At 35.9% G+C, this 19,039-nt stretch overlaps 1 protein-coding gene across 2 annotated transcripts in view; it reads right to left on the minus strand.

The window, feature by feature from the left end:
• IL33 (interleukin 33) overlaps positions 1 to 11,520 on the minus strand; it is a 47,487-nt gene extending 35,967 nt beyond the window's left edge. The window contains exon 1 of one of the 2 annotated variants that reach the window (XM_059071922.2): positions 11,449 to 11,520. The gene's annotated coding sequence lies outside the window, so the exon portion shown is untranslated. The remainder of the gene's footprint in view (positions 1 to 11,448) is intronic. The other variant, XM_067041577.1, reaches the window with a different exon arrangement.
• Between the last annotated feature and the right edge of the window lie 7,519 nt (positions 11,521 to 19,039).

A 19,039-nucleotide genomic window follows, 5' to 3' on the forward strand; every position in this document is an offset into this window, starting at 1 on the left:
GACAGAATGAGACAGTCTAAGGTGTATCTATTTGGAATTTTAGAAGGAGATAGAATAGGAAAGGAGCAATATTTGAAGATATAAAGTCTGAGAACTTTCCAGAATTATTGAAAGACCCCAATCCTCAGTTCTAAAAATCCCAATGAATCCCAAGTAGGCTTTAAAAAAAAAGAAAAAAATCTACATCTTGATATATTAATTATGAAACTGCAGAACATTTTTAAAAAGAGAGAAGATTGTAATGTCAGTCACTGAAGACAATGAAACTATTTGGATGAGCAGAAAGGAAATTTTAATTTTTTTTTATTATTATCTTTTTGCGGTACACGGGCCTCTCACTGTTGTGGCCTCTCCCGTTGCGGAGCACAGGCTCCGGACGCGCAGGCTCAGCGGCCATGGCTCACGGGCCTAGCCGCTCCGCGGCATGTGGGATCTTCCTGGACTGGGGCACAAACCTGTATCCCCGGCATCGGCAGGCAGACTCTCAACCACTGCGCCACCAGGGAAGCCCGAAAGGAAATTTTGATTGGGTTTATGGATCGGTGTTTAGTCTTAGAGTAGCCCCAGAACCTGTGAAATTAGCATCAGATATTTGTAGAACCACTAAAGCACATTTGCCATCCACTGAGTACCATTAAAAACTGCAGGGCTGACCTAAAACTCCTTATTTTACAGATGAGGGAAGTGACACTCAAAGCAGGTCTTACTTAAGGTCACACAGCTAGTGAGTGAGTACATGGTGGAGGACCAGGACCAGAACTTAGGTCCCCAACTCACAGAGCAGTAGCTATGACTGCTCTTTCCTCTATAACCTGCTAATGTTTCCTTAAAATTTTAAGCAACAACAGCAAAGAAAAACAAAGTGTGAAGAAAATACAGGGAACTGTTCCATTTTATCAGGGAAAATTTTGATGCTGTCCTTTTGTCTCAAGTATGGAATTTAATAAATGTTTGAATACCTTCTTCCACAGTGTAATGTCCCGTCTCTAGGAACCAATGAAACTGCTCACTTTTTTGGATGGGGATAAGGGCATGCAGCCTTGATTTGTTTCCTTCTAGCTTGTAAGACAATGTGAGGGAAGAGTGAGAAAGGTTTTAGAAGATGTGATTAAAACTGAATCACAGAAAATATTTCTGGCACAGCATTCCATAGAAGGTGGCAGGGGAACAAGGAGTGGGGGCAAAATCTCAGTCTGGATAAAGGCTTTGCTGAGAAATAGACACGGTAAAAGCAGGTGCCAAGCCACAGCATGTGAATATACCTGAGTCACTAGGTCATAAAATCAGCACTCAAAACTGAAGATAAAAATCCAATCTGTTTTTTTTCAGTTCGTTGTTTTAGACCTGCCTTGTTTTGCTTTCTAAAAAGTTTATACCTAGATCCACAAAGGAAAACAACTTGCAATGGTAGGCAATGAAGCTATATCAAACTCTATCATCCCTGTTTATTCATTAAAAAGATAGTAATTGCATCTATGTGTATGTTTGTTTGGAAGAATTATTTCTGGATCTTGCCTGTTCTCCACAAATACATACCAAGAAGCGTGAGAGCATCTGGAATTGGCAGCAATACAACCAAAACAGATTGCTTAACCAAAGATGAAAACTTGCCCATTAATGTCAGCTTTGACTCTGGAAATAGTGCCCAGATTCCAGTCTAGAGTGGTTTAATATTTGTACAATTCCAATTCCTAACAAGGATATGGTTCTTTGGGCAGCATCCAAAATTCTGGCAGGTGACTTGCTGTTTGTTTTTTAAGAGGAAACATCAGATTTTAGACAGGAAAAGCTTAAGATTTTAAAGTGCATCTTCAAAGTAGAATGCAATATATATCTTTAAATTTCTAAAGAAGCAGACTGATTTGGGTATGGTACATTTCTTAACTACGTAAAACATTGATAAGAAGAGTTTATTCCAGATACTATATATATATATATATATATATATATATATATATATGTATATATATATATTTAAAGCCAGTGAAAGTATATCTAACTTCCATTCCCAGTGCATAGGGATGCCACTAGATATTTCTGGACTTGATCCTGGAGGCTAGTAGGCTTCATTTGAAGGCAGATTTGAAAAACTGAGGAATAACAAGAGGAGCTTCCGAAAGGGTTAGCCAGATGTTTATGGTAATGGGGAAATAAGGACTCTAATGCCTAAAATTTAGGACCAAGAGAAACTTCCCTGGCAGTTCAGTGGTTAAGCCTCTGCACTTCCACAGCAGCTGTAAAGCCAAACAACAAAAAAATAAAATAAAATAAAATTTAGGACCAAGAGAAGGCAGCCCAAAGCAGTAAAACTTTGCATTGGTAGAAGGTAATGTACCAGACCTGCTTTAAAAATAAAAACATTTAAGAAAAAAGTTTCCTCTTTAAGAATGGAAGTCAACTACTAGTTAGTGCTTGCTAGTTATATTATGAAGACTAAATATAAGCTCTAAAAATACCCTTTGCTTTGTTTGAACTTAAGGCTTCTGACACCCAACCAGAAGATAAGAATTGTCCTTGTGCTTAAAAATAAACCCAAACCAGTCAGTCAGTCAGCCTTTAGTGCTTTGATGTCACATGTAGAACCTCTATATTACCTGGTTTATCAAATGCTTGTGATAAATTACATAAAGTAGATACTTTGTTTAATTGTATGTCATTTGGACAATGTTTTATTTAATAAAACATTGAGGGTGGATTATTATTAGATCATAATGATTCAATAATAACTTGACTAAATTTCCTTAAAGTATGTTGTATTCAAAGTCTATAAAAACTCCATTTGTGATCATGGGGTTAAGAGAATAATTCTTCTTTTCTACTATAGTGTAACATTTTAAAAAAGTGATTCCTGACTTTTTTTCTGAAAACCAAATATAATATGATGGTTTATTTTCTTAATGTTTTCTTTTCTAATTAATGTTGCTTTGCAGTTGGTACACAACAGAGGCATACCTCAACTCCAAAACTACAATCCTAGGGAAGACATCTTTTTCTGAAATGTGTTTGTTAGCTAACTTAAGTCTAGTTGCCCCAGACTGAAACAATATATTTCTAGGAAAAGTAAATAAAATGCATGCATTAAAGTTGAAGGAGAACCACAATGCCTATCTATCAGAATGGCTAAAATGAGGAAGACAGGAAATAACAGGTATTTGCAAGGATTTGAGACAACTGGAATTCTTATACATGGCTGATGAGTGTGTAAATTGCTACAACCACTTTGGAAAATAAGGTGGTAATATCCACTAAAGCTGAACATATACATACATTTGGCCTAACAAGTCTACTTGAAGGTATATATCCAACAAAAAGGCATAAAAATATTTGCCAAAAGATATGTAGGGGAATGTTCCTAGCAGTCCTAGTCACATAACTCCAAGCAGCAAACAATGCAGATGTCCCACTACATTATAATGGATAAATTGTGGCACGTTCATTTAGAGGAATTCTAACCAGTAATGAGAGTAAACAAGCTACTTCAAGGTGCAACAACACAGAGGCATCTCACAAACATAATCTTGAATGAATGAGGCTAGACACAGAAAGATATAGAATGTATGAATTTATTTATAAATAGGTCAAAACCCCCAAAGGCAAATTGAATATATGATATTAGAAAACCTAGTAATGGCTTTTCTTGAGGTAGAGAGAAGTGACAAGAGGGCAGGAGGAAGATTCTGGAGCTCTTTACTCTTCTGTTTCTTTTTATGGTTGCATAGGTTGGTTCACATGATTTGTGCAATTTTCTGTGTGTATATGTTAATGAATTTTTTAAGTTAAAGGAAATAGAGACTGTCAGTGAATTCCAAAATATATGGATTCTACTTTCTCAAGTGTGGTGGTCAAAGAGACTCATTGACAGAATTAAGTAAGCAATCTATTTCATGGCTAAAAAAAAAAAAAATTAAAGGAGCATCAGCATCTGTATTTAAGAATGAATTGAGCTGACTAGAAAATGGTCAAACGGGAAATGGACACATTCCTCTCTTCCCTTAGTATGGAAGAAGTGCTTCTGATATGTCTGATTAAAGACTTAGTTTTCTGTCCTGAAAGAACTGAAAATCAGATTAAAGACAATTTTTGAGGTGTTTTTTCAGACTAAGGCAGAATCCTCAGGATGACTTTGAAAAGAATTTAGCTGCCCTTCTCAGCGATGGGCAAGAAGTCCTGAAAAACTAAAAATGGTTGGAGTTCTGCAGGAATGAGGGGATGTTGAGAGTTTACCTAGCGTGAATATTGTTTCTTAGCTGGCAAATCTCTTTTCTTTCCCCAAAGAAGAAATTTAGATATGCAGAAACCTAAGCCATTCATGGCAATACTGTCTCCATCTGCCAATAACAGGTCTAGGTATAGGCATGTGACACAGATCTTACCACTGAGACAAAGGAGAGGTGTGTCTGGGACTTCTGGGAAATTTTCTCTCCTTAGAAGTAAGTGCTGTTTGACTTCCACTCAGTTGGCCTCTGTGAGGATGTGATGTTCAAAGCTGGGCCAGCCATCTTCTCCCATGAAGGGAGAGATCATGGACAGTCTGAGAGTGGTAGAGCAGAAGGGTAAGAAGAGCCTGAGTCTTTTGGTAATGTCCTTGATTCTTTGCACCAACTCTGGGGCTGCCAACTTCAGAACTTCTTGTTAAGTGAGCAGTAAGTGTCCTTATAATTTGAGCCATATTCAATTTGTTATTCTTTTATTGCAGCTAAAGCATATCAAGTGATACAAATTATCTTTACCTATTTTTTGTTTAAATGTGATCTACATTGGCTTTTTCTAAATCCTAAAAAGAAATGGCTAACAACTAATGTATTCTGGACATTGACAATAATATCTCTAAATACAGTTGGGTTGTTTAAACATTCTCCCCCACCCCCTGCTCAAAGCCCTTCTTTTTAAACATTTTTAATTGTAAAAATTAGATAATATAAAACTTACCCTCTTAACCATTTTTAAGTGTACACTTCAGTAGTGTTAACTACATTCACATTGTTATACAACAGATCTCTAGAACTTTTTCATCTTGCAAAACTAAAACTATATCCATCATACAACAACTCACCATTTCCCCCTTCCCAAAGCCCATGGCAACACCATTCCATTCTGTTTCTTGTGTTTGACTACTTTAATAACTCCTATAAGTAGGATCATATAGTATACAGTATTTGTGTCTGGCTTATTTCACTTAGCATGATGTCCTCAAGGTTCATCCCTGTTGTGACAGGATTTCCTCCTTTTTTAAGGCTGAATAATATTCCATTGTATGTATATACTATATTTTCTTTATCCATTCATTAGTGGACATTTGGATTGATTCCACCGCTTAGATATTTTGAATAATACTACAATGAACATAGGTGTGTAAATATCTCTTCAACATCCTGTTTTCGATTCTTTTGGATACATACAGAAAAGTGGGATTGCTAGATCATATGGTGGTTCTATTTTTAATTTTTTGAGGAACCTTCATACTGTGTTCCATAGCAGCTAGTTTAAACATTTTAATATTTAAATAATGATATATTTTAAGCAAAATTTTAGTATAATAATATGAATACATAAATTGATATTTTAAAATCAATAAAAATATTTTATTTTTGGATTTATTTATTTATTTATTTATTTATGGATAAACTGAAAAATTTTATATCAGGAAAAGATTTTGAAATTTATAAGTAACTATTTGAGATGTTCTTTTAAAAAAAAATTCAGATTGCCAATAGTGGTACTATTATTACTAGTTTTACTATTAATTTTACAGATTGCCAATATAGTACTTTTATTGCTATTTTCTTCTTGTAAAACAGCAGTAGGATTTGTTCACCAAAAATTTATATATATATTAATTTGTGTATAAAATTGATTATGAAAATCATATACATACAATCATGCATTAAGTCATTGTGGGTGGACACACAGTGACCAAATGAAATGACTTGTAAAGACATTGAAGATCGAACTTCAGTTAACATCCTATTTATAAAGTGAACTGTTAAGCAGGTTTCCATATCCTCCAGTAACTAATGCAGCAACCAAATTTTAAAAACTGTCAGTTAATAACACATCAACATTTTCAAAGTCAAAAAGAACTTAAACAATTGGACCAAAGTGTAAATCAAACAAATGTTTATATACTCATAACAAAATAAAATATTAAAAATAATTGTAAGAAGTATTTTGATGTATATCATAGAACTCCAGTGATAATACAAATATGAACTCATGATTTTAAGTGAACTGCTTTAATTTCAGTATTAAGATGATATAATCCAATGTATATCCCAGGGCCCAGATTTTGGTAGCCTAATAATGTTCTCCTCTGAAGAAAGTAGGGCACTTTGAAGAATGACTGATTTAATGTTTCAGATAGAAGAAATGCAGGGTGAGCCTGAATAACTTGTTGCCTGAAAGCAGTGATGCATATTTTAAAGTTCGAGGTAGCTTTTAAAAAAGCACTACCGGGGCTTCCCTGTTGGCGCAGTGGTTGAGAGTCCGCCTGCTGATGCAGGGGACCACGGGTTCGTGCCCCCGTCCGGGAAGATCCCACGTGCCGCGGAGCGGCTGGGCCCGTGAGCCATGGCCGCTGAGCCTGCGCGTCCGGAGCCTGTGCTCTGCAATGGGAGAGACCACAACAGTGAGAGGCCCGCGTACAGCAAAAAAAAAAAAAAAAAAAAAAAAAAAAAGCGCCACCATGAAGGGGCTTCTGTGTGCTAAATTGTGACCAGTGACTCAAGACAACAAAAAATTATAGCTAATCAAAACAAGTCTGAAAACGAGTTAATTACACATCACCAAAAATCATGAGTCCATAATGATGCTCAAAAGAGAAAAGCACTAAAAACTGTTTTCAGATTAAGATATTATTTTACATTACCTTCATTCAGAAGTTAATTGTAAACATATTCTCATAATACATGAAAGTATTTCCTTACACAAAGACTAAAGATATTGCCAGCATAACTTTTATAGGATTTTTCTCCTATATTTGGGATTTGTCTATCGAATGGTAACAGAAACACTGGCCAGATTGTTAAAAGTTCTGTAAAACTTTAGCTATTCCACAGCTCCTTCACTAACACATTATCCCACATTAGTTGATAGAGGCCAAAGCCACAAAGAGAGTCCCTTCCAATGTTTGTATTCAGCTGGCATGCTCCACGTGGCAAGTTCCTTTCTCACTTATCTCTGCTATGCCATGCCAGCTGTTAAATGTTTTGAACATCATCCCTGGACAGACCATGAGATTTTCTTTCACAACCAAATGGCCACCCAGTGATATACTGCATTGTGTATTAGATATTAAATTTGATTATTAGAAGACATTTAAAAGTCAAGAGTATAGAAGCTTCCTACTCACAGATGTGGGAGTTCCTGGACATTGACCTGAATAAGCTAAGCCACAGTCCATACCCTGGATATTTAATTCCCATAAAAGTTTCAACAGAGCTATCTTGTGCAATGATCAGAAATACAACTCAGAGGTGTGGAAACTTGTCCACCATGGCGTGACAAGCCTTTGTCTCCCACCACGCTGCCTACTTCATGGGCTGTAGCAGTTTCCCAGATTGCTGACTTCATCATCCTTACATGGGAATCCAAGTAAGCTCAGTCTTGCTTACCTGGTAGCCGGGTTTAAAGTGAAAACTACTGAAGTGAAAAGACTAGACCCTTCTCTTCTCCAAGATAAGACCTAATTATTTTCCTCCTCTGGACAGATATGACCTCTTTCTTGGTATGCCTAATGATGCAGAGCAAAAGAATATAACTGGTGTCCCTTTCTTTGCCAAGAAGAGGTGTTGCATGTAATAAGTACAGAAGTTATCTGGACCTAGCAGTGAACTACAACCCTTGAGGTTACTAGTCCCTGCATGATACATTGAGGTAATATGGATCTTATACAAGTCATAATGAAGAAAAAAAAGGAAGCTAAAGATAGCCACTGAATTACACTAGAATGAATGTTGGCACCTAGGTCTGTGGCTCAAACTCTTAAAAATGACTAGAAAAAAATAAATATTTACTCAAGGAAACAATAATACTACTACTAATTTACCTGCATGAAGCAATCATGCTGACTACTGATAAAGTATTGTTGAAACAGGATTGCTAAAGAGTGTGGACAACTAATATATAATATATGTATAAAAGATAATGGAAAAATAAAACCTTAGGTAGGAAAAATTTTGGAACTAATAAATTCAGGTTAGAGGAAAGATCATGTTTGGGTTTAACAAGCCCCAAAATGAAAGAACGTGGGGAAAAGTCATATCATTTCCTCTTTTAAAAGAAAATGTAAACTACTTAAATAGCATTTCTTAAACAACTGCAAATGAGGAGCCAGCAGCCTAAGAAGTTAGGGCTAAGAAGTTAGAGTGGTTGAGATTTGAACACAGCAGACATGCAAAACTATGAAGTTCTGTCCAACTCTTTAAGAAAATATCTAATCTTTGCTAGGAAATCCCAGAGAAGTAATGAGCAGAACATTCTTACAATTGCAAAAGGTCTCAGATTCATTAGCACTGCTGGGGAAAATTGTGATGATCATCCAATTTATGAGCTGTTCAAAGTGAAGGGGAACTAGGTGTAGACTGGTATGCTGGTTAAAAGTAAAACCAAGTTTATAGATGGATACTGTTGGTTCTGGCATTACCAGTGGGAATAACAAAAGAAAGTCACATGAGAGAACAGTGGCTGACAAGAACCCTTTCCCTCAGATGGTAATGAATGTAGCCCTAAAGAAAACAGGTGAAAGGTTTTAATGTTATCTCACTAAAATTTTTGTTTGAAAATTATGGAAAATTTGAATAGAAAATGGCTTCACAAAGAGGATTAGAGATGCATTAAATTAAGTCATTTGGAATCCATTTTCCCTCTTGGGTCTTTCTCCTTCACAGAACTTAACTCTGGGTTTTAATTGCTGTCCTGAAATTTGCTGGTTGTGTCATGTTGGGTTAGTAAGATCTTTCTAAATCTCACCTGCTTAATTTTATAAATGGAGAAGATAATATTTATTTCACAGAAGTACTGTGAAGATTAATGGGAGAATGTGGAATGAATGTCTCACATTTAGTAAAATTTCAGTGCTCATTAACAGTTACCTTTCATGACTGTTTCTGTCTTGCTTTACCTTCATAAGCATCTCATCACCTCTCTAGGGTACAGTGTTTTATTATTGTTTTGTTTTTGTTTTACATTTTACACAAGAGAAAAAAAATTCAGGCTTAGGAAAGTTAAGATCCAAAATCATACAGCTAATCAATGACAGATAATGGAGTTGAGGCCTATCTTACTCTAAAAATCTGTGTTTTTTACTATTATGCTATACTGCACTCTTCACTTAAAGCAAAAAACAAAACAAAACAAAAAAATCAAAAACCTTCACAGATATAGCATGATTTACCAACAATAACAAGGATAGCATGTGAACATGTGCCAGGAGTCTGCTACAGGGAAGAAGTGCCCCAAACTCTTTATTCCCCCCTTTAACACCTCCAAAAATGAACTTTGCCTGTCCTCTAAGGCTGTGTACCCTTAAAGGTTCCTTTTGTGTACAGATATAAGCACCAGAGAAACCACAGGGAAATTGAAAAGAGATTAGATGTTCTACCAGGATTTCCTAAAGTCCTTGAACCAAGCATCATTTTTTTTAAAATGGAATTAAGATTTCTTTCTGCTGTTCAAGGAGATTATTTTTGGTCTTAATGTTTCTAAATGTCCCTGCTGCAAGTTGAGATATAAGAGAATTCTATCACTTGATTCCCACCATGTTTGGCAAAATTGCAACTTGTTGAATGAAAGATACATTGATTTCGGCGCAGTTACACTCACATCTCCAAAAAAGACCTCATGCTATCAGATTTACTGGCATAAACATTCCCTGATGTATATATTTCTCTTCCCCCAGCACTGCCCCTTCTGCAGTACTTCCGTGTAATGGTTTAACTTTGCACTCATATCTCCAAGACAGACCTCATGCTGTCAGATTTACTCGCATAAACAATTCTTGGTGTTTATTTTTTTCTTCCCTCAATGCTGCACCCCAATCCCCCTCCTCACCTCCCACAGTATTTCCCTGTAATGACTTAATTCCTCCATGGAGCAGAACTTTTTACAGCTGAAACTCAGATACATTCCCTGAAGTTGGTTGAAAGCTGTTTACAGACTCTGGCCAGAAGAGGCAGCTCCCATTTCTCAATTGTTTCCCTTACTTTTTAGACCTATCTCAACCCCTAAGTGCAAGTTCCCCTCAGGATTCTTCCCGGTCTATAAATGGGAAAGGAAAAGAGGTACGTTCTTGCCTTAGATATTGTAAGTTAAACAGTGATGGAAAACAGAAAAACATCTAGGTCAATACATTGCTGAGAAAATGAATTATGCAGCCACCAGTCAAATATTGGTAGGAAATCCAGGATCCTTTCAGAGAAGCATGGAGAAGAAAACGTGAAATGCAGAGAGTGATGGCTGTGAGAGTTCTTTACAATTTAAGGACACTACCCAGCCATGTAATTCAGCTCAAACACCCACCCTAAACTTTAAGAGACAGAGGATTTTGAAGTTTTCTGAACACAGAGCTATGCCTTTTCAGGGTCGAAATTAGAAGAAGAGCACTAAGTATTCAAAAGACAAATGTGAGAAGCAGTAGGTAGGGATGTAGGGAACAGCATAGGATGACATACAGGGATGCATACAGTGACATAAAGGGATGATTCAAGCTGAAGAAGCACAATGCTGAGGAGTGAGTGAGCATCAAGAATATCCAGCCACACCTAGTCCTAGATACTCCACTCTCAAGTCTCTGAAGACCTTCTAGAATCAACTAGTGTGCAGCCACAATACTTAGGACTTTGTGCCATTTTTTAAATTAAAATAGTCTGGAGGCAAGTATTCATGCAGGGAAAGATAAGTCAGAGGAAAGTGAAAGACAGCAAGAATTAAAGAGAACAAAAACAATTTTCACTCTAAATGAAGAATAGTAGCAACACGAATGAGCTTTTAAATTTACTCATTTAGAATGTCAATTCCTTATTTTTTCACAAATTATTTTTGAGCAGAATCTTTTGAGGTAATGGCACCTTTAAGTTCTTATATTTGTCCTTCTTTCTTGAAAACTGCTTGTAAACAATTGTGAGTATGTTTGTCTTGGAAAAGCATTTCAGGAGTAGGAAATAGAATTATCAACTTGCTTTATGAAGGTTTGTGGTGGGGAAAGGGAACAGTACTATAAAAACAATTTATTTTAGCAATTTATTAATAATTTTATAAATCACTCAAAGGAAAGCAAAATGGAATTTGAAGTTAGTAGCAACTATTACCATCAACTTTTACTTCTATTGGCAGTAATAATAAATCAACCTAATCCTTTATTTTATAGAAATAAAACCATTTCTCTATGGTTCTCAAGATCTCACTTTGCAAGACATGACTAAAAATCTACCAGAATATTGGTTTCATTCTTACCTTGTGATCTTATTTTGATTTCTCCCCCGAAAAGCTGCAGTTCTCTGTTCAGAGAGCTTGCAGGCTCTATTTATTACTGAAAGTTTGGCAGAGAACCAAATTGCTGTAGAAGGGAGAGCTGAATGGGTGAGGTTTTAGCAGGTTTTAATAGCGTGTAAAAAGCCAATAATTACAATCCTGTCAACTAAGATTCACTGCTTTCTGTCTTCTCCCCATTTCTATCTTAAATTAATCCAACAATTATGGATTTTATGTTTTGTGTTTTTATACTTCCAATTCACATCAGAATCATGTCACATGCAACACTTTCATTATCCCTAAGCCTGAGCAATTATCTGTTACAAGCTAAGTGTTGTGTTTGTGAGGAATGAAAGAAGAGGGCTGTATATCCTCTTGAAATAAAGCAGTGAAGGAAGAAGGCAAGTAGGCAAGAAGCTAGACGATTCGTGCTGATTTGGAGTTGAGCTGTGTGCAGTAAATGGGAGGGAGAGATGATAGGTAACACAAGGGACTGTCATTATGCTCTACCCTGGTAATTCTTGCAAATACTAGGATTACAAAGGATAAGCAGTGTGACTTTATGATGTACTCTGAACTCTGTTTTATTATAAAATGTTCCTCTTTATTTAAGAAGTATCTCTTATAAGCAGTATGTAGTTGGTTTTTGTTTTGTTTTGTTTTTAACCAGTTTGACTATCATTTGTCTTTGTACTGGACTATTTAGTCTACTTACATTTAATGTATTTACTGATATATTTGCATTTATGTCTACAATTTTGCTTTATTTTTCTATATTTTGTCCTCCTGGTTTATGCCACATTTTCTTTCTTTCTTTGCTTCTTTTGGATTAATCAAATTTTTTAATTATGAAAATTTCCTCTAGCAGTCATGCACTATAACTTTTCTCTCCTCAGAAGAGTAAGATTGCAAAACACAACAAAAATTGCCAAAACTTCAGCTCTGATTTAAGGGCTTTCTAATTTTTTTAAACCTCTGCCTCCATGCAATTGCATAATTTGGCAAATGTTTTGAGGAGAAAACTCCTTTTATGTCAGGCTCAGTTCTCTGCAGCCCTTTATTTTCACTAAGTTCTTGGCCCTTCAAACCTCCAATTTTGTCTCTTCAGCCCCACAAGACAACCAAAGACTTTGCTGATTTCTCTGTTTCCTAGCAGTGGCCTTCTGCCCAGACGGAATCCAGATTGCCTGCTTCCTGGTGCACACATGGAATTGGCAAATGCTCCTGGGAAAAAAGCCACTATAGCTTCAGCTTCCCTCTGCCGCCAGCCGCGGCGGGTCCTCAAAGTGCAGCAACAATCGACGAGAGGGGGTAGGGAACGGAAAGCACCAAGGTATGGGATCAGAAGGGCACAAGCGACTGATGGTTGCAAGGCAAATTTAATAACAAAGCATAGCCATATATATACCCCTAAAGCAGGGACTTTGCATAGTCATTGTTCTATAGAACTAGTCTTTCATCTCGGCTTAGTCACCACCTTATCGGCATCAGCGGGTTTATCATCTCTCGGCTTAGTCACCACCTTATCGGCATCAGCGGGTTTATTGTCTTCTTCCACAAATGCACCAATTTCCTCTCCAGGGTTGCTTTCCCTAGCTTTAGGGAACAACCAGGAACTCTCATTATCTGAGCATGTCCCTGGAGCGAGATGGCCAAAGGCCATCCCCTTTTTTACGTTCATACCATAAAGTCCAGGATGCATACCAAGGAGAGTACAGTCGGACCCTGAGACTTATGAGGGTCTTAATGGCGCATTCCTCAGAGGGCAATGCTCACCACATCCCTCTCCTTAGAATCTTGATTCCTCAACCTCAATGCTTCTTACCTTTCTCTTACCTTTAAATGGGTTTTTGTTTGCTTGGTTTTTTGTTTGTTGGTGATGCTTTATCAGCCCTTTTTGGTTATTCTTAATGGCAACATTGGACTGCCACAAGCTACTCCATTCTATTAGAAGTGAAAGTTCCTAGCTATCTGAGTTCAATACAAATGAAAACATGGCTCCAGAAGCCAGGAGGACTGCAGGTCATTTGGGCTTTATTCAAGTGACAGTAGAATTTATTATCCAAACTGTAAAACTTCTTAGAATGAAAAAAGTGTTATTAATAATTAATCAGAGTACTAGGTGAACACTGAGATATGGTCACCCCAGTTTTATGACTTACATAGTTCTTTCTCCTCTCCTGTTCCTTCTCAAGTACCAACTGGCTCCTTTCAGGGTATACAAGGAGGCTGTCTGAAATATTGCTGACCCACAGACACACACTAGATCTGGCAATGTTACTTTGTTTCTAAAAGAGAAAAAAGCTAAAACTGAGGGTTTGCTACAAGCAGACTTTTAAAAATGAAATTGTAAAGGATATACTTCAGACAGAGGAAGTTGACCCCAAATCGTAGACCTAAGGTTCAAGTGGAATTGAAGAGCAAAGAATATGATAAATATGGAGGTACTACTAAATAAATATTGAGTGTAAATGATGATAATAATTTATTGTAATATTAAGAAAAGCTAGAACTAAATACATGACAAAAGTAGCCCATAAATCTGGAGAGGTGATGATAGGAATGAGAATTCTCTAAGACCATGTATTTGTCAGAAAGGGCATACAAATATTCCTGAATTTTAGGCTTAGATACATTAAACATGCTTGTTACATTTTTCAGGAAGATTTTCAGAATAATAGATATCGGGCACATAACTAACTTCCAAACTATTGGAGGAGGAAACATAGAATGAGGTCAAGTATATTGAGATAAAATAGGTAATTCCCTAGCAATGCAGTGGTTAGGATTCTGCACTTTCACTGCTGAGGGCCTGGGTTCAATCCTTGGTTGGGGAACTAAGATCCTAGAGGCCCCATGGTGCTGCCCAAGGGAAAAAAGGAGATAAAATAGTTGTCTATACAATACAAATCAAGCAAGACTGGAGAAAGAACAAAACAGTTCATACAATACAAGTCAAGAAAGGAGAGAAAACAAAACATGCGAAAGGCAAGACAAAGAGAAAAGACAAAATAGAGTATATTTAACCCAAATATGTCAATAATTTCATTACATGAATTATATGCTCCAGTCAAAAAACTAATATTATTGGACTTGAAAAGATTCATCTATATGCTGTTTTTAAGAAACATATACAAAATCTATAAATTGAAATTAAAGGATAGAAAATTATATATTGGCAAATACTAATCAATAGAAAACTAGTATTGCTTCATTCATGTTATGCTTTTAGGTAAAAAGTATAACTAAAGATGAAGAAGTTTACTGAATATGACAAAACATTCAATACACTGGGAAGAAATATATCTAAACTAACAAAAATCTGTTACAGTCTAAAGTACATAAAACAAAAATGAATAGAATTATGGGGGGGAAATACACATATCAATCATTCTAGTGAGAGATTGAATATGTATATCTTAGCAACTATTGTTAAGCAGGAAAAATATTCGTAAGAATTTAGAAATCTTGGATGACACAATCAATGAGCTAGGTCAAATGGATATATAAATTTCATTTTATCTAAGAGTGTAGAATACATACTCTTTTCAAGCACACATAGAACATTTACAAAATTAAACATATTTTTGTCCATAATGTAAGTTGCAGAACTATTTCAATTGATGTCACTTAATATGGCAGAATATGGAATTCCAGGGTTCCATGCCTTCAAAAAAGCAACAAATAAGCTGACAAGAACTGTTAAAATCAAGTTTCACATTACCCTTCAATCTAGTAAAAACTTACAACAATCACAAAAAGCTTAATGAAGAAAGAAGCTGGTGCATTGCAGTGAGAGAATGCTGTGGCCTTTTTAATTGCCTACTTGCCATCCTTCATCCCCCAGATCAATGGCAGCCAGGAAGATGACAGTCTGTGCCCCTGGTGCAGATGCTAGTGCCAGAAGGAGGAAAATAGGCCTTATTCTCAAAGAATTGTGGTTGTGTGTTTTGACCTGTATTGAGGCTCCCCTAAAGGACTGGTGCAAGTACTTTCCTTTGTTTTATTTGATTTGAAGCATTTCCAGGGCTGTGGTGGCCTCCTGGGAAGTGTTTGCCAAAAACATTTAAAGGTGAAAGAATTTCCACAGCATCCTGGGACAAGAGATAAAACAGAATAAGCAATAGACAAGTCAAAAAGCCTGGAAAGGAAGAACTTAAGAAAGGAGATACATGGGAGAATAAGGTATTTTAAAAGTTCCCATGTATCCTGCGGAATCAAGAAGTCAATGCTCATACCCAAGTCTGGACACATGTTCAAAACAGGCCTTAGAAGACCCTATATTTTCACCTCTGGCTGACCTTCAGTCTCCATGGTAACATGAAGTGAAGGCTAAGGCAGAGTTATAAATCACCTGGCTAAGCATTGAAGGAATGCCCAACACAGAACTAACTTGCAAAAACTGGGAGAGTAATTTTTTCCTTTTTCCTTCTAATTTTGGCTGTAGTTGTTTAAGGAAATTATGGTCATAACACTAGCTGACCACTAAGCTGATGGAACACAGACTTCAGTGGTCACATGTAACAAAGAATACAGACTATAGAAAATACTTTGGAAAACTCACTAAATAAACAACAACAACTCACAACAAGCAGGAGCAACAAACCTGGGAATGGAAAGAATTGAATTTCCAGAGTTACTACATCGTAATTTTCAACATGTCCAGTTTTTAATACAAATGATGAGGCACGGAAAGAAACAATAAAATATGGCCCATTCACAAGAAAAAAAGAAGTCGTCAGAAACCATCCTTGAGGAAAAGCAAACATGAGACTTACCAGACAGAGACTTTAAATCAGCTGTCTTAAATATGTTCAAAGAGATAAAGGAAACCAGGAGAATGATATCTCAACAAATAGAGAGTATCAATAAAGAGAAAGAAATTATAAAAAGGAACTAACTAGAAATTCTGGAATTGAAAAAAAAGTAAAACAAAATGAAAAATTCACTAGAGGAGATCAGTAACAAATGTGACTATTAACAAGAATCAGTGATTAGGTCAATTGGGGAACAGAAAGAGAAAAGAATGAAGAATAATAAACAGAGATTAACAGACCTTTGGGACACTTCAAGCATACCAACATATGTATAATAGGAGTCCTAGAGGGGAAAAAAGACAGAGAAAAGAACACAGAAAAAAATAATGTTTAAAAACATAAGTTTGATGAAAGACAGACATCTATACATTCAAAATACTCAATTAAATTCAAGCAGGATAAACTCAGAATTCCACACTGAGACACATTAGAGCCAAACTGTCAAAAGCTAAAGACAAAGGGAGAATTTTGAAAGCTGCACGAGAGAAGTTTCTTATCATGTATAAGGTATCCTCAATAAGGTTAACAGTCCATTTCTCTTCAGAAACCATGGAGGTCAGAAGGCATTAGGATGACATATCTAAAGAGTGCTAAAAGAAAAACACTGTCAACCAAAAATTCTATATGTGAAAAACCATCCTTCAAAAATGAAGAGAAAATTAAGACATTCTCAGATATACAAAAACAGAGTTGGTCACTAGTAGATCTGCCCTGTAAGAAATGCTAAGGTAAGTCCTTTCGTCTGAAATGGTAGGACACTAGACAGTAACTTGAAGCCATATGAAGAAATAAAGAACAATGTTAAAAAGTAGCTACATGTGTAAATATAAAAGCTGATATTGTTATATTTTTTATTTGTAATTCTTTTTCTTTATAGTTTAAAAGAATAATGCATAAAATAATAATTATAGATCTATGTTGATCTATAATTAATGTAGAGACATTTAATTTGTGACAAAAACATTGGGAAAAAAGGATGGAACTATAAAGGAGAAGAGTTTTGTATGCTATTGAAAATGTTAGTATTAACTCAAACTTGATTATTATAGTTAAGATTTTATTGTAATCCTCAGGGTTACCACTAAGAAGAAAACAAAAAGACACAGAATAAGAAATGAAGGAAATCAAAATAGCACACTAGAAAAAAATCAATAAAAAGAGAAGACAGTAATGGAGAAAATGGGGGAAAAAGATATAAAACTTAAAGAAAACATATACCAAAATGACAGAAGTACATACTTCCTTATGTGTAGTTACTTTACGTAAATGGCTTAAATTTTCCAATGCAAAGGCAGATATTGGCAGAATGAATAAAAAACATGATCCAATTATATTCATCTATAAGACACTCACTTTAGATCCAGGGACACAAATAGGTTGAAAGTAAAAACATGGTAAAATATATTCCATGCAAATAGTAATCAAAAGAGAGTTGGTGTGGCTGTGCTAATATCAGACAAAATTGACTTTAGGACAAAAATTGTTACAGGTGACAGAGGCGTTATAGATTGATTAAGGAGTCAATCCATCAAGAAAATTAACAATTTAAAACATATACTCACCAAATAACCAAACCCCAACATATATGCCACAAAAAAATGACAGCATTGAGGTGAGAAATAGACAATTCAACAGTAATAGTTGGAGACTTCAATACCCTACTTTCAATAATGTGTAGAACAGCCAGACAGAAGGTCAATAAGAAAATATAGGGCTTGAACAACGCTATAAACCAACTAGATTTTACAGACATCTATGGAACACATCTGTGGAACACAACAACAGCAGAATACATTTTTTCTCAAGTGTACTTGGAACATTCTCCAGGAAAGACACATATTAGGCCACAAAACAAATTTTAATGAATTTTAAAAGATTTAAATCATCTAAAATTTCTTCTCTGAGTACAAAGAGCTAAGACTAATAACTGAAGGAAAACTAGAAAATTCACAAATATGGGGAAATTAACACACTCAAGCAACTAATGGGTCAAAAAAGAAATTAGAAGTGAAACTAGAAATAATTAGAAATGAATGAAAATGAAACATATTCAAACTTATGAGATGCAGAGAAAACAGTTGTAGTGGAGGGAAAATTTTCCTCTACCCTTCTAGGTTCCTTAAGCTAGCCTAATAATCAAATTGACATAAGGCAGCTTAACAGGAGAAAAATACACAAATGTAATTTTTTTTTTGTATAGAGGTCCCATAGGTGTGGGACCTAAGAAGTGACCAAAGCAGGCTGTTAATATACCTTCTTAGACAAAGAATCAATTATTTGTGAAGACTTGACAAAGCAGAGGGGGTTTTGCTTGGGGTAGCAAATTGATAAAGAAATAATACAGTTTGTTTATACAGATTTCTCAGTTTTGAACTCCCTTTCTCCAGTAATAAGAATACCTTCCATCCTCTCAGCATAGAGAGGGTATGTTCCAATGGGAGCACTGTTACCTTCTTTCAGAGAAACAAAGGAGGGTCAGAATATTCTTCTTGTACTGGCTGTTTGTCAAGGAACTTCAGTTCATAATAATTAATATGCCACCTTGACATATTTGGGGGCAGCCTGCCCCAAGCCCCATCACAGTGCTCAAAGGAAAATTTTTAGCTGTAAACGCCTACATGAAGACAGAAGAAAGATCCCAGACCAGTAATCTAACTCTAAACCTTAAGGAACTAGAAAAAGAAGAGTAAACCAGACCCAACGTTGATACTGAATACAAGTTCATGTGCCTGATGTACAGTGAGGCCAAACAAAAC

The sequence above is a fragment of the Kogia breviceps genome, chromosome 8 (assembly GCF_026419965.1).
Source record: "Kogia breviceps isolate mKogBre1 chromosome 8, mKogBre1 haplotype 1, whole genome shotgun sequence".
Taxonomy (NCBI): domain Eukaryota; kingdom Metazoa; phylum Chordata; class Mammalia; order Artiodactyla; family Physeteridae; genus Kogia; species Kogia breviceps.